Here is a 12,893-nt window from a genome sequence, read left to right as displayed (position 1 = left end):
ATAACAAGATACCTTAGACTGGGTGGATTAAACAACAGATATTTATTTGCTCACAGTTCCAGAGGCTGGGAGTCCAAGTTCGGGGTGCCAGCAGGGTCGGTTTCTGATGAGAGCTCTCTTTCTGGCTTGTAGACAGTCGTCTTCTCCATGTCCTCACACCGCGGGCAGAGGGAGAGAGAGAGAGCTCTGGTGTCTCTTCTTATAAGGGCACCAATCCCATCATGGGGTCCCCACCCTCATGACCTCATCCAACCCTAATTACCTCCCAAAGGCCCCACCTCCAAATACCAAACACGTTAGAGTTTAGAGCTTCAACATATGAATTTTGAGGAGACACATTCAGTCCATAACAGACAGGTACAAATAACTATAATAACATGGAGTGGGAGCCACACAATTTTTCTGCCTAAGCCACAGGCTGCCAGGATGCTCAGAGCAGCATTATCCATAAGAACCCCAAACTGGAAAGGATGCACATGTCCACCTGCTGGTGAGTGGATAGATCCTCATGGTGGGTCCTCGCCGTGCGGTACTTCTCAGCAGTAAGAAGGGATGAACGCCGACACCTGTAACATCGTGCGTGAATCTCAAAAACACTTTGCCGAATGAGAAAAGTCAGACACAAAAGACCCACAGAATAATCCCATTTATATAACAATCCAGAAATGACCAAATATAGTGACAGAAAGCGGATCAGTGTTCATTAGGGGCCAGGTTTGGGGAGGGGGTAGACTGCAAACAAGCAGGAGGAAGCATTTGGGAGCAGTGGGAATGTTCTGTGTGACTGAGGAGGCGGTTGCACGACTGTATACAATCGCCAACACTCAGGCAACTATTCAAAATGAGCCGTCAATTAATACTTCAATGATGACAACACTCAGTAATTTAGCGGGACTAATAGAAGTGAGAGGAAACTAAAAACGGAAAAAAGAAGGCTCAGAGGCAAAGCAGTCTGTGTTGTCTCCTGATTGAAATGCTGCATCTACGCCAGTTCATTTGATTAGAAATTTCCTCTGAGCTCATTGTTTCCAACCTCGGAGGGTCCTGAGAACACCTGTAGCTGACCCTTTGGGAGGATCTGCCCGGGATCACCTGCCCACCGGTCAGCACACACCACCCACGATGCCCTGCGTATCCCTGACCCTAGTTACAGGGACTGGACAGCAAGAAGAACGGCCATCCTGACCAGAGCTAGCCTGGGATTCAGCAATGACAGAGGGTGTTTACACCTGTCCGGGACTGAGATAAGAACACTTGTGTGGAGAAAAAGCACAGACAGCAGGAACCCAAAGGCCCGGGGCCTGGTGCCTCTACTGCAGCCAGCCACCTGTGCTAGGGAGCTGTACTGTCACCTGGAGATCCCGTGCCTAGGTGGGGCCCCAGAAGCGAGAAAGAGGTAAGAACACAAACGCCTCTCCATCGAGGCAAAGTGCCTCCATGGTGGTGATCTGGGGGTCTAAGAGGCCCAGAGGAGCCCGGAGCACCTGTGTTCTGACTCATGGTCCCACACTCTCTCTAGGCCTCAGTGCCTCTCTGATATTCATTTTGCACTTCCACTTTATAAACAAAATCTACACTTGTGCATCAGAGTGAGAACAAGGGACAGAGACTCGACCTCTACAAATCGTCCTTTCAGCCTTCGTTACTTTGTGTCACTGTGCCTGTCCAAATGCAGCCATGCCATCACCTCCCGGAAGTCCACTGGGTCACCAGTGTCCAGAATGGAGAGATCTTCCGAGAGTGATGGTGCCCCCCTCTTCCTCCCCAGCCCTCCCCAGGCTGTTTCTCCTCCTCAGCATTTATGTGCCACCTGAGATCTCATTCCCAGCCCAGTGCCTGCCCTGAACTTTCTGAGGCTGCCCAGGAGCCTGCCTGCCCTGCTCAGGGAAGAGAGAGCAGTCCTGAGTCCCCCTGCCGGCTCTCCTCCACTAGCCTGGAATTTGTCCCTTTCCTTTGTTTCATCCAAAATGACTTCCTCAGCAGTTTGTTCCATTCTCGATTTCTTGTCTTGGTTTGTCATGTTATTCACTCTCTTGTGTACTCAGTAAGTTCACAGAAGAAGAGAAATTCCCTTTACCTAATTCTCTGTGCATCATCTAACTCAGCACTATGCACAATTAAGTGCTTAATAAATGTCTTTTGATGGTCCCAATGGCCATGTAGATGATCATGGTGCCTAACTTCCTCCTGGGAGAAGTTTATATACTTCAAGAACTGGGCTTCCTGGAATAAAATTATAAAATGGAAAATCAGTTTCTTTATATCTTCGGTGAACCACAAGGTTAGCGGTTTAATGAAGGGTAAGATAATTAATGGTGTGCTGGACGAAGTTCTGTATTTCTCCTGCTAAATATTCACCTCTGGTTTAGAAGAGTTTAATTCTGCTGAGACCATTTCAGTTCTATGTGGTCCTAATTGTGCATTTGGAATAACTTTGTTCCTTTGTGAGATAAATTACTATCAAAACACAGTGTTCAAAATGGCAGATTAGCTTTTTAGGTTAACATTAGTTGCTAATAAAAGAAGGCTTAATTTCACCTTTATGTTGAGCTTCATCATTCTTCACGAAATAAGCATTTCTGGTTATTCTATCACATAGTCTTTCCTTGTTACTGCACTCAAGATGCTGTGGTTATTACAGGGAGCACAGCTATTGTCCGTATGGGGTCACAACAGGTGGGATCCAGTTGAGCCTTTACTGTGGAACATGGAGAGGTGGGGACTAGCCTAGGATTACAGAAGACCTGTCTGAAGGTTGTCCTTGTTCCAGGGGGTGCTGAAAGAAGGGACCACCCCCCGAGGAGGGAGCCAGGGCATTGCTTAACTGGGAATGGGCTCAGAGCAGCAGTTATATACAGACTGGACCTTAAGGTAGCAAACCAATCGCACGTCCTGCGTGTGTCACGTGAAAGTCCCATCAAGGGCCCTTGATGGATGAATATTCACCCGCCCACCCTCCATCCATCCATCCATCCATCCATCCATCCATCCATCCATCCACTCATTCCACATACTGGCTGCATACTTCCTTGTTCAGGGCTTAGGAATAGAGCCCAGCTATGATTGAGGCTCCCGTGGACACTTGTCTCCTGGGACTCATATTCAAGGGGAGAGACCCAGGCCCCAGACTGAAAGAGACAAGAAAGATCTGGGCTCCACTTGCTGTGAACTCAGGTGACTACCGTTCCGAGAGGGGAGAGCACAGCAAGGGAGATCACTTATATCACCCCGATCACACTGTCAGCCTAGAATATGCCGGGAGGAAGCAGATTGCCGTTCTTGAAATTAGTCTTCACATCTTCCTTATTTCCCACCCTTTCCCTTTTCCTGAGCCTGTACTTCAGTTAGCTGCCCCCTCTGAGATGCATGCACCTTTGCCCACTTGCCCTGGCTTCGTGCAGCTCTCTCCTGCCCAGAGCTCAGCTCTGATCACAATAGAATCAGAGGATTCTGTCATCAACCCCACTACAGCAATGTGGGCCCAGAGCCTGTGACCCCTCGCCACTGCGTTGATGCTTCTCTGACTGCAGGTGGAAAGGGAGCTCTGAGGATGCCTTCCGCCGCACCCCGGACACCTGCACGGGAGAATCGGGGAAATAAACCAGGAAGGCAGCCCTCTGCCTAAGGGGCACAGCTGGGATGAAGGCACAGCCCTGGTGTCTTGGGCAGAAGACCTGTTTTGAACACCACGGAGCTGCCCATGAGAGTTCACTGTACTTCTCTGACCAGTGGTTTCTTCATCATATGACAGACAAGGAAAGTCACTCCCACTTGTACAGTGTGGACGGGATAATGTGCTCCGAATCAAGGGTCTAGTGCAGTGACTGGTACAGTGTAGGCACAAATGTCATTTCCCATTTTTTCCAAGAAATGCATCCCCCTCCTTCATTCTAGAGGGAGAAAATCCTTTCTTAAGCATTGCTTTCCATCGGGACTAAGTTATTCTTTGAGTCAATATCGTTAAATGTGGCACTAATTATCTCCCTCTTTGTGTTACATCGTCAAGTCAGGGGCACTATATGGGCTACCCTTTTCCATTGAGAAGGGGAAAAGGGGACCCACAGAGAGCCTCCTAATTCTACAAAAGATCAAGATCAATCTTCTCCAATCAAGTCCCACTATTCGCTTCCACAGAGAGCTTTCTCCAAGGGTGTCTTCAATTTCCTGGATCAACCTCAGATGAAGAACTGAGTTGAACCCCCCAAAACGACCTACTGCAGATCTGGTATGTAGTGGTGAAGAATCAAGCGTCGGTCTCTAATTAAAACTCATAAAGGAAAAATTAAATTCCATCCTTTAATGATGCCATTTATTGTCATGGATACTAGAGGGAGAAAACAACATACTAATGAAAATACATAAAGGAAACTTTGCACATAGTGAAAATAGTCTTTACACTACAGCTGAATTATAAGAGTCTCATTTCATTCTGAACATGTGCACATGTGATTGCACTGAAATGGAATAAATGGCTCAGAAATTATCCTTTCATTTAGAATCATAAAAAACTGCCCCCGAAATTATTTTTGAAACAGCAATAGAGAAGTGTTCAGTGCCATGCAAATAAAAGTCATGAAGTTTCTATGTTTAAGATATTTTTAAATGTAAGGATGTTCAAAGATGGGTTTGGATAGGGCTAGGGCATAGGATACAGGACACTGCAGTCAAGGCCTGTTACCAAACCCTGGATGTAAGCATGAAATACTTAATGTGTGCTTTAAACCCTCCAGTCTACCCCAATGAAAGAGCCTCAAATGATTTCTTGAAGAATTAAGTTAATTGGGTTTGGTGTAAGGTTGGTGTCCTTCCTGCTGGAAACTTTCCCTGGTCTTCCTAGGCATTGGTGGCCCCCAGACTCCCCGGTCACCCTGTTAGCTCAGACTTTAATTAGCTCTGGCGTCCTCTTCATAATGATAAATGCAGAGATGATAAATGGAAATGCAAATGACGGTGAAGTGCCTCAGCCATCAGCGCTGAATATCATTAATACCTTCCCACTGTTGAATCGATCACTGTCATCCCCGGGCCTGTGTGCAGCGGGGCACATGGCTGTCGGCCAGAATGCTTCCAGAGCCCCGGCAGCCCAACTTGCTAGGTTTTTCCTCCCTGTACGCTTTTATTCATCTTTTGCTGAACATTTGTTTGGCAGCCAGACTTCCAATATATTTCCAGCTGAGATGATAACTATTTTGGGTCAATAAGCAAATAGCTAATTCAGAGCAAAATAAAGACCAATAAGAAATTATTCTCTGAGCATCAAGATGTGAAAGAAAGTCAATGTAATGAATATATCTGACCGTTTCAAAACCAAAAGAGCTACTGTGAGCTATCTATAATGTTGGCTTTAAAGAGCAAATGGTGATCTATAACCTGGATGTAAATGATGTTAGATTTTTCTCCAACATCTTGCAGCACAAAGTACTTATACGCACGGTTACGTGGTTGCTCCCTTCCTGGATCTGGTGGTTTCATCAGGATGAGACATGGTTTCTTTAGCTAGGAACCCAGCACAACACCTCCTCAACTCATGCTGCTCCCTGTCCTGGCCTCTCTCAGGGAAGCTGAAGACACTCCTGTACTTGCACAGAGGCAGCCTCATCTAGCAACTGAATGATGGAAAGCATGTTTTCTTTTGCCTTTTTATGCCAACAAGACACCTGTTAGAGAGAATCTCAACATGGGAACAGTAATAAACTCTACTCATGCCTCCCCTTCCAATGCCCCACTTGTCCCTCTACTCTCTTTCACACATTCTAACCATGCTTGCTTTCTCTCCTTTCCTCCACCCCTCCTGAGCATCTCTATGCTGAGACCTCAAGGTCTTCATGGCCAACGTCTGGAAGATTCTCATGATGAGGGCAGTCACGGGCACCATGTTGCCTGCAAATCTGCCTCCTTCCCAAGCCAAAGTATGACTGAGTGTTGATCACGTTATCCAAGTTTTGGGGCATCAGCCCCTGGAGAGGTGCACCTGCACACTTGAGCTCAAAGTATATAGTGAATATGCTGATAATTCTTCCTTCCTTCAAGTCGATTTCCAGTAGAGTGAAGCCAGAAGGTAAACCAACAAGCTCTTGGTTTTCTCTCCAAATCTGCCCCTTATATAGCGTTCCCTGTCTTAGAAGCAGACACTGCCATCCACAGGGGTTTCATTTAGGAAACCTGAGGCCAAGGAGGCATCCCACTCCAACCCCCCTCCATATGTCCTGTAGATGCAGCTTCTCACTGTCCGTACCAAACATGCCCACTTTTCTTTATCTCTACCGGCACCACCCTAGGCCCACCCTTGGTCTTCCCCATGAGCAATTGCAGCAGCCTCCCGGTGGACGCTATCTCCCCTTCTCAATGTGCATTCCCCCTTCGATCCATTCTCCACACAGAAGCCAGGGTGATCTTTGGAAACCACATGTCTGATCGTAGAATCTCCATGCTTATTTCAGAGTTTTTCCTTCTCACCGAGAAGAGCATCTAAACTCCCAGGCATGCCTCCAGAGCCTCACACGACATGCTCAACCCTCCCTCACCGATCCCCTCGTGCCCCTGGCCTTCCCTCACCGTGCTCCAACCACACAGGTTTTCCTTCCCTTCTTCCTCCTCACTTGACCATCTCTGTGCTGAGATCCTCCATCCACATTTAATTTGCCTGGAGCTCTCATCCCCCTGCTCGTCTGGGTCACCCCTGCTCAGCAGTGTTCATGTGACATAGTAAAGAATAAATCGTACACAGTGCAACGCAGCCCCAGATAGTAGTCTTAGCCTTTTACCAGGCATGTGGCCTTAGCAGTTGCCTGATGTCTTTTGTCAGTTTCCTTATCTGTAACATGAAAATAATAATATTAGCCACCTTTTAGAGAGGGCATTAGGACTAAATGAGCTGATATATGTAAAGGTACTTGGACCCTTTGCACACTAACATAATAAGTGTTTAATAGATTTACCTCTTATTAACTTGGTGGTCTTGGAATAAAGGTCACTCATTCATAGGAGCTTTCTTAGATCCAGTGATACAGTGAGTTTTTCAAAGTTGACTGCACCACTGTCTCCCATCTCACATGCTCTTCTGCAATGGGACCTTGCCCCTGTCCCGTCAGGAGATGAGGGGCTTTTTGACCCCGTTGAATCTGAGGGGGCACTATGACTACTTTGACCAACCCAGCTTAGTCTAAGTGACACTGTAACAGTCTGGATGTAGACTTTAGCTAGCCTAGCAGCTTCCTCCTCTTGCCTTTTGGAATGCTTGCTCTTGGGATCTTCCCTCTGGGAACATCTGTGCTGTGAGAAGCCCAAGCAGTAGGGAGTGACCATATTGTAGGTTCTGGTTGATAGCTGAGCAACCAGTCTACAGCCAGAATCAACGCCAGATGTGTGAGTGTGCCATCTTGGATTCCCTGTACAGTGGAGCCTTCGGCTTCAGCCTCCAGCCCCCACAACATCTGACAGCAGCAGAAGCAGAAGCCCAAGCACCAACTGCCCAACTGAGCCCTAGAAACCCACAGAGCCCTGAGAACTGAAATTAGATGGCTGTCTTAAGCCACTCAGTTTTGGGATAACTTGTTACACAGCAATTGTTCTACTACCTGGGTGTCGTGTGATAAATGAGATGATGTCTCCCCATCATCATCTCTTATAGCCTTGCCTAGTTATTTTCTCTTCCCACTAGTCTGAAATTTCCCTGAGGCCAGGACCAGTTGTTTTTGTTTACACTGCTGGATGTAGGCCACAGCCTAGTGGGATCTCAGTAAACACTTGCAGAATAATGAAAGTAGAAATATTTAGATCTCATTTTTTATGATACCACCTCTCCTCCTGGCCAGCAGGATGGTGTCAGTGAGCAATAGTGCATGGAAAACCCAAGAGCTCATTTCTGGGAGCCTCACGGGCTCAGAGCCTCATAGACCACACAGGACACAGACCGTCCAAGTGCATCAGTGGGCTCTGCTCTGCCCAGCATGTCTAGATCCACCTGTTGTTGGGATGAATTTAGCAATTATTTCAACTAATTTTAAAAGTTTATGTCAGAAATGAACAAAACTTCACAATGACAATCTTGAGTGGCAAGCCTAGGCCATTAAATTTCAGGTTCCATTTTTAAAATTTTAGTACTGTTATTTTGCTTATCAGGTTAACAATTTATAGACACATCAGCCTAAAAATACAATGAAGATAAACTGCTCCCCTTTCCCTTAAAACCTTATCTATAGCTGTGAGGTATCTTTTAAAATTACTGCCTTATTAAAATTAATATGTTAACATTATGTTTTATAGCAATACTTCCTTCCTCAATGGAGAATCATAAAAACAACTTTATGTAAAGTTGCAAAGTAATTTCTCTCTAAACTAAATAAAGATAAATTGATTTCCATCTGACTATCAGTTACATATTTTATTTTCTTAGTATAATGAAAACAGAAAAATAAAAGGAGACAAAATGTTTTGTTACCTTGGTGCCTATTAAGACTTTGGCATCCTTTCTAGAGAGTGCTAGCCAATTTCAATAACATCAGGAACATGAGGAAATAAATTAGACATTTTAATTGTGAGATTATAACATACTGATGGAAGAGTTGGGAAGGAGCCAAAATAAATTTTAATGACAAAACAATCATCTAAGCAAAGTAGAAAATATTAGACTCTATGGGCTACGAAAGAAAATAAAAAAGCAAAATTAGCAACATCTCTAGGATTATGAAGACAGTAAAGTATAGACAACATGAATTGTGCGTGAAGTTAACAAATATATTCTAGATAATGCAGGCTGCTTTAAGCAGTAAATCAAAAGCATAATTGGGCAGAATTTCATAGAGCATTAATAATTGATGTTTTAGGTAACTGCAAGAAAATTACATCCCTAAGGAAAATTTAGAAAGTTCGGAATAAGGAGTCCATGGTGCCCAGTCATGTCTGACCATCGGTGAGGATTCTCACTATTTCATAACATTTTACTTAGGGAACATGACCGTGGATGAGCCAGTCTGGATGAAAGAATTTTACTGGTTGGATTCTCCAAACAATAGGTCTATTCTCACTACGCCTAGCAACTTGGCAGGGGGGTGCCTGGAGGAAGCTGCTGAGTCTGTTGAATCTGTGTAGCCCTCGATTGTTGCCCTCTCGAGGCCCATGGCTGCACGTTTTCAGGGTGGACGAAGCGTGGAGACGGCGAATCTTCTCCTGCCCTCACTTTTCTGCCCCGCCTGGTGGTGGTGTCTGCAGCGACCACAGCCCTCAACCACATGTCTGATACAGGACAGCACCGACGGTTGCAGAGAGCATGGTGCAGAGAGTCCAGATGGTTAAGGATGTCTCACTTGGCCTAGTCACTTTTTAATCAACCTTATTAAGGCCTAATTTACATACAATAAAAATCACATATTGTAGGAGTATACTTTGATGAGTTTTCATAGACATAAGCACCTGAGAAATTACTTCCATCAAAATGTAGAACAATTCTCCCTCTCCAGAGAGTTCTCCTCCCAGCCAATAGACCCCTCCTCAGGCCGACACTGATCTGATTTCCATCAGGACACATTCATTTTGCCTGTTCCAGAGTTCACTGTGAATGGAACTGTACAGAATCTACTTGCTTATGTCTGGTCTCTTTTGCTCAATATGCCTGTGGTGTGTACCAATGTTGTACGTATCAGTAATTCATTTGTTTTTATAGCTGAATATTGTTCCGTAGTATGAATATACTGCAACTTGTTCATCCATCCATCTATTGATAGACAAGTGTATGGTTTCCAGTCCTTGGCTGTTATGAATAAAACTACTGTGAACATTTTTGTACAAGTCATTTTTATGGACGCAACTTTTCATTTCTCTGACATGAGTACTTAAGAGAAAGCCATGTAGTAAATGAATGTTAACTTTATAATTGCTTTACAAAACAGTTGTACAATTTTACACTTCCACGAGCAGGATACGAGAGTTCCATTTCCTCTGTTCTCTTCAACATTTTACATTGTTAATCTTTTAAATTTTAGTGAGATTTGGGCTCATTGTGAATTTAGGGTGCATCTACCTGATGATTCATGATGCTGGGCATCTTTCACATACTTATTGTCATTTATATTCATTCTTTTGAGAAATATCTGTTCAAATAGTTCGCTCATTTTTTTTTTGTGAGGAAGATCAGCCCTGAGCTAACATCTGATACAAATCCTCCTCTTTTTTGCTGAGGAAGATTGGCCCTGGGCTAACATCCATGCCCATCTTCCTCTACTTTATATGGGACACCGCCACAGCATGGCTTGACAAGTGGTGCATCAGTGCGCGTCCGGGATCCGAACCTGCGAACCCCGGGCCGCCACAGTGGAGCGCCGGCCCTAAACTGCTGCGCCACTGGGCTGGCCCCTAGTTTGCCCATTTTTAAATTACAATGTCTGTCTTATTACAAGATTTTTTTTAACACAAATCAGTATTATTAGCTATAGTCACCATGCTGTATACAACGTCCCCAGGACTTATTTATTTTATAACTGGAAGTTTGTACTTTTTGACCCCCTTCCTCCATTTTGCCTACTCCTGATCCCCTGCATCTGGCAACCGCCAATCTGTTCTCTGTATCCACGAGTTCAGTTTGTTTGTTTGTTTTAGATTCCACATATGGATGGGATCATATGGTATTTGTCTTTCTCTGTCTAAGAAAGAATTTTTTTATCGTTGTTCTTGTTTGTATACATACATGTATATATGTACTTATATACCTATGTATTCCACAAATATATGTATGTGTGTATATATAGATATATATGTACACATATTTGTGTAATATATGCATCTATATACGAGCAAAGACTTGTGTCCAGATTTTACACACACACACACACACACACACACATATATATATATATATATGTATATATATATATAAATTCTGAGTACAGGTCTTTGGTCATATATATCAGTTGTGACTCTTTTCTCCCAGGCTGTGGCTTGCGTTTTCAGGTTGTTGATGACATGATGTCTTTTGAAGATCATAATATTTTAAATTTGATGCAGTCCAGTTTATCATTTATCTGATATCAATATGACCAAACCCGTTTCTCGTTTTATTTTGCATGGTGTATCTGTTTCATCCTTTTGCTCTCAGTACCTGTCTTTACATGTAAAGCACACCTCCTGCAGACAGAGGTTATTTGGGTCTGGCTATTCTAACCAGCCTAAAATCTCTGTCTTATTATTTACATGCTTAGTCCATTTAAATTTAATGTAGTCGTATTATGGTTGGGTTAAATCTACCATTTTATCCCTCGTTTATCATTTATTCATTCTGGTTTCTGTTCTTCTGTTGTTCTACTGCTATTTTGTTTGAATCAATAGTTTAATTTTCCTTTCTATTTCCTCTGTTATCTTCTTATCTACAACTCCATTATTATATTTTTAGTGATGACTCTAAAGCTATTTAGATTCAATATGGTACTTCTTCCCACTTCAGACTTCTCATTTTATGCTTGATATTTTCCACTATATACATCTAACTTATTACATTTTTGACGTGGGAAATGGATTGTCCACAGGTGAGAGCTGGGTGATGGTGGGACCCACCTCCTGAGCGCACCGTCGTGATCTGCTCTTGTACATTGACTGGAAACCACTGCCTCATATGTTCTGTCAAGTTTTATAGCTGGTCATGGTGGGAGGACTGCTCCAGTATCAATTACTCCATTATGGCTGGATGTTAAAATCTGGCCTAATAATTTTATTGTGACAAATGAGCCTTTGGAGTAAAGATAAATGTTTTTTGAGTTTCAGGAAGTAACAGGTTTGTATTATCTAAGCTAAAGCTGCTATAGCTGCTATAAGCTGCAGAAAATTAAGTAAATCTTTGACAATTAGCTGGTTAATTTATTCAGTATTGATAACGGATTCAGATCATCATATTCTTAGAGTTAAATTGTTTGGTTTGAAATAATCAAGCTGACTCTTTTTGATTAAATAAGAAGATATTTACTGAATCTCCACTTCACCTACTATCATGTAGATGTAGTTCAAGATATAATCTTTGTGTGAGGAAATAATTATAGTTTCAACATAATTTTCTCCACTCTTTTCATTAATTTATTAACAGCCCCATGTTTATATACATCATTAAGAAAATTATTTTTGTTGATTTAAGAATCTCTCGGTAAGGAGCTTGAAGTCACCACTCCATCCTAACAGCAAGTAAAATGCTTGGACAGATGGAAAAATCAACAATTCTTCTAGGATCTGTAAGGGAGGTGGGGACACAGGGAAAACTGCTGCCTTCAAGATTGGAGAGGCAGAGAAGTGGCACAGAGAGTCATGGCTTACTGCCCCAGAGGCTCGCCAGCAGAAACCACTGCAGGAATCAGTGCTGGGCAGGAAACCATGAACTATAATTGGTGAATTGCAGGAGGCTCAGTGTGGACAAGTCTGAGAGTTAAAATCTCCAAGGGGACCTGGTCATAGGGGGACACCCACAATACTGTAAAATTTACCTCCAGGAACTCAACAAATTCCTCACAGTAAATATTGGAGAAAAATCTCTTACGCTTCCAGTAGGGAAAGTGGAAAAGGAACCATTTTGAAATAAACTAGAGTATTCTGTTGTTTTTAACAAGGCTGCCCCAAGAGAAACTAGTCACTTAGAGCCTAGCCTACTGGAGCATTATCACAGCCTAACTGACCTGGAGGAAGTGAAATACCCAGCTTCCGTCAGCTCTAGATTTCCTCAAGGGAGAAGGGAAATACTTAACTCCAGCCACCTGTAACCTTCCATGTGGGAGAAGGGAAATATCCAAATACAACCCACTCTAGCCATCCTGTTCCACCCAACGAGAGTGAAAAAACTGAGAACCATTTGTGGAGCTCATAGTCCAGAGGCAGAAGCTCACTAAACACTGAGACTAATCAGAGGATTTAGAATGCTTCCC

The sequence above is a fragment of the Diceros bicornis genome, chromosome 20, assembly GCF_020826845.1.
Source record: "Diceros bicornis minor isolate mBicDic1 chromosome 20, mDicBic1.mat.cur, whole genome shotgun sequence".
In the NCBI taxonomy this organism is placed as follows: Eukaryota; Metazoa; Chordata; class Mammalia; order Perissodactyla; family Rhinocerotidae; genus Diceros; species Diceros bicornis.
This window is presented reverse-complemented; position numbering follows the sequence as displayed.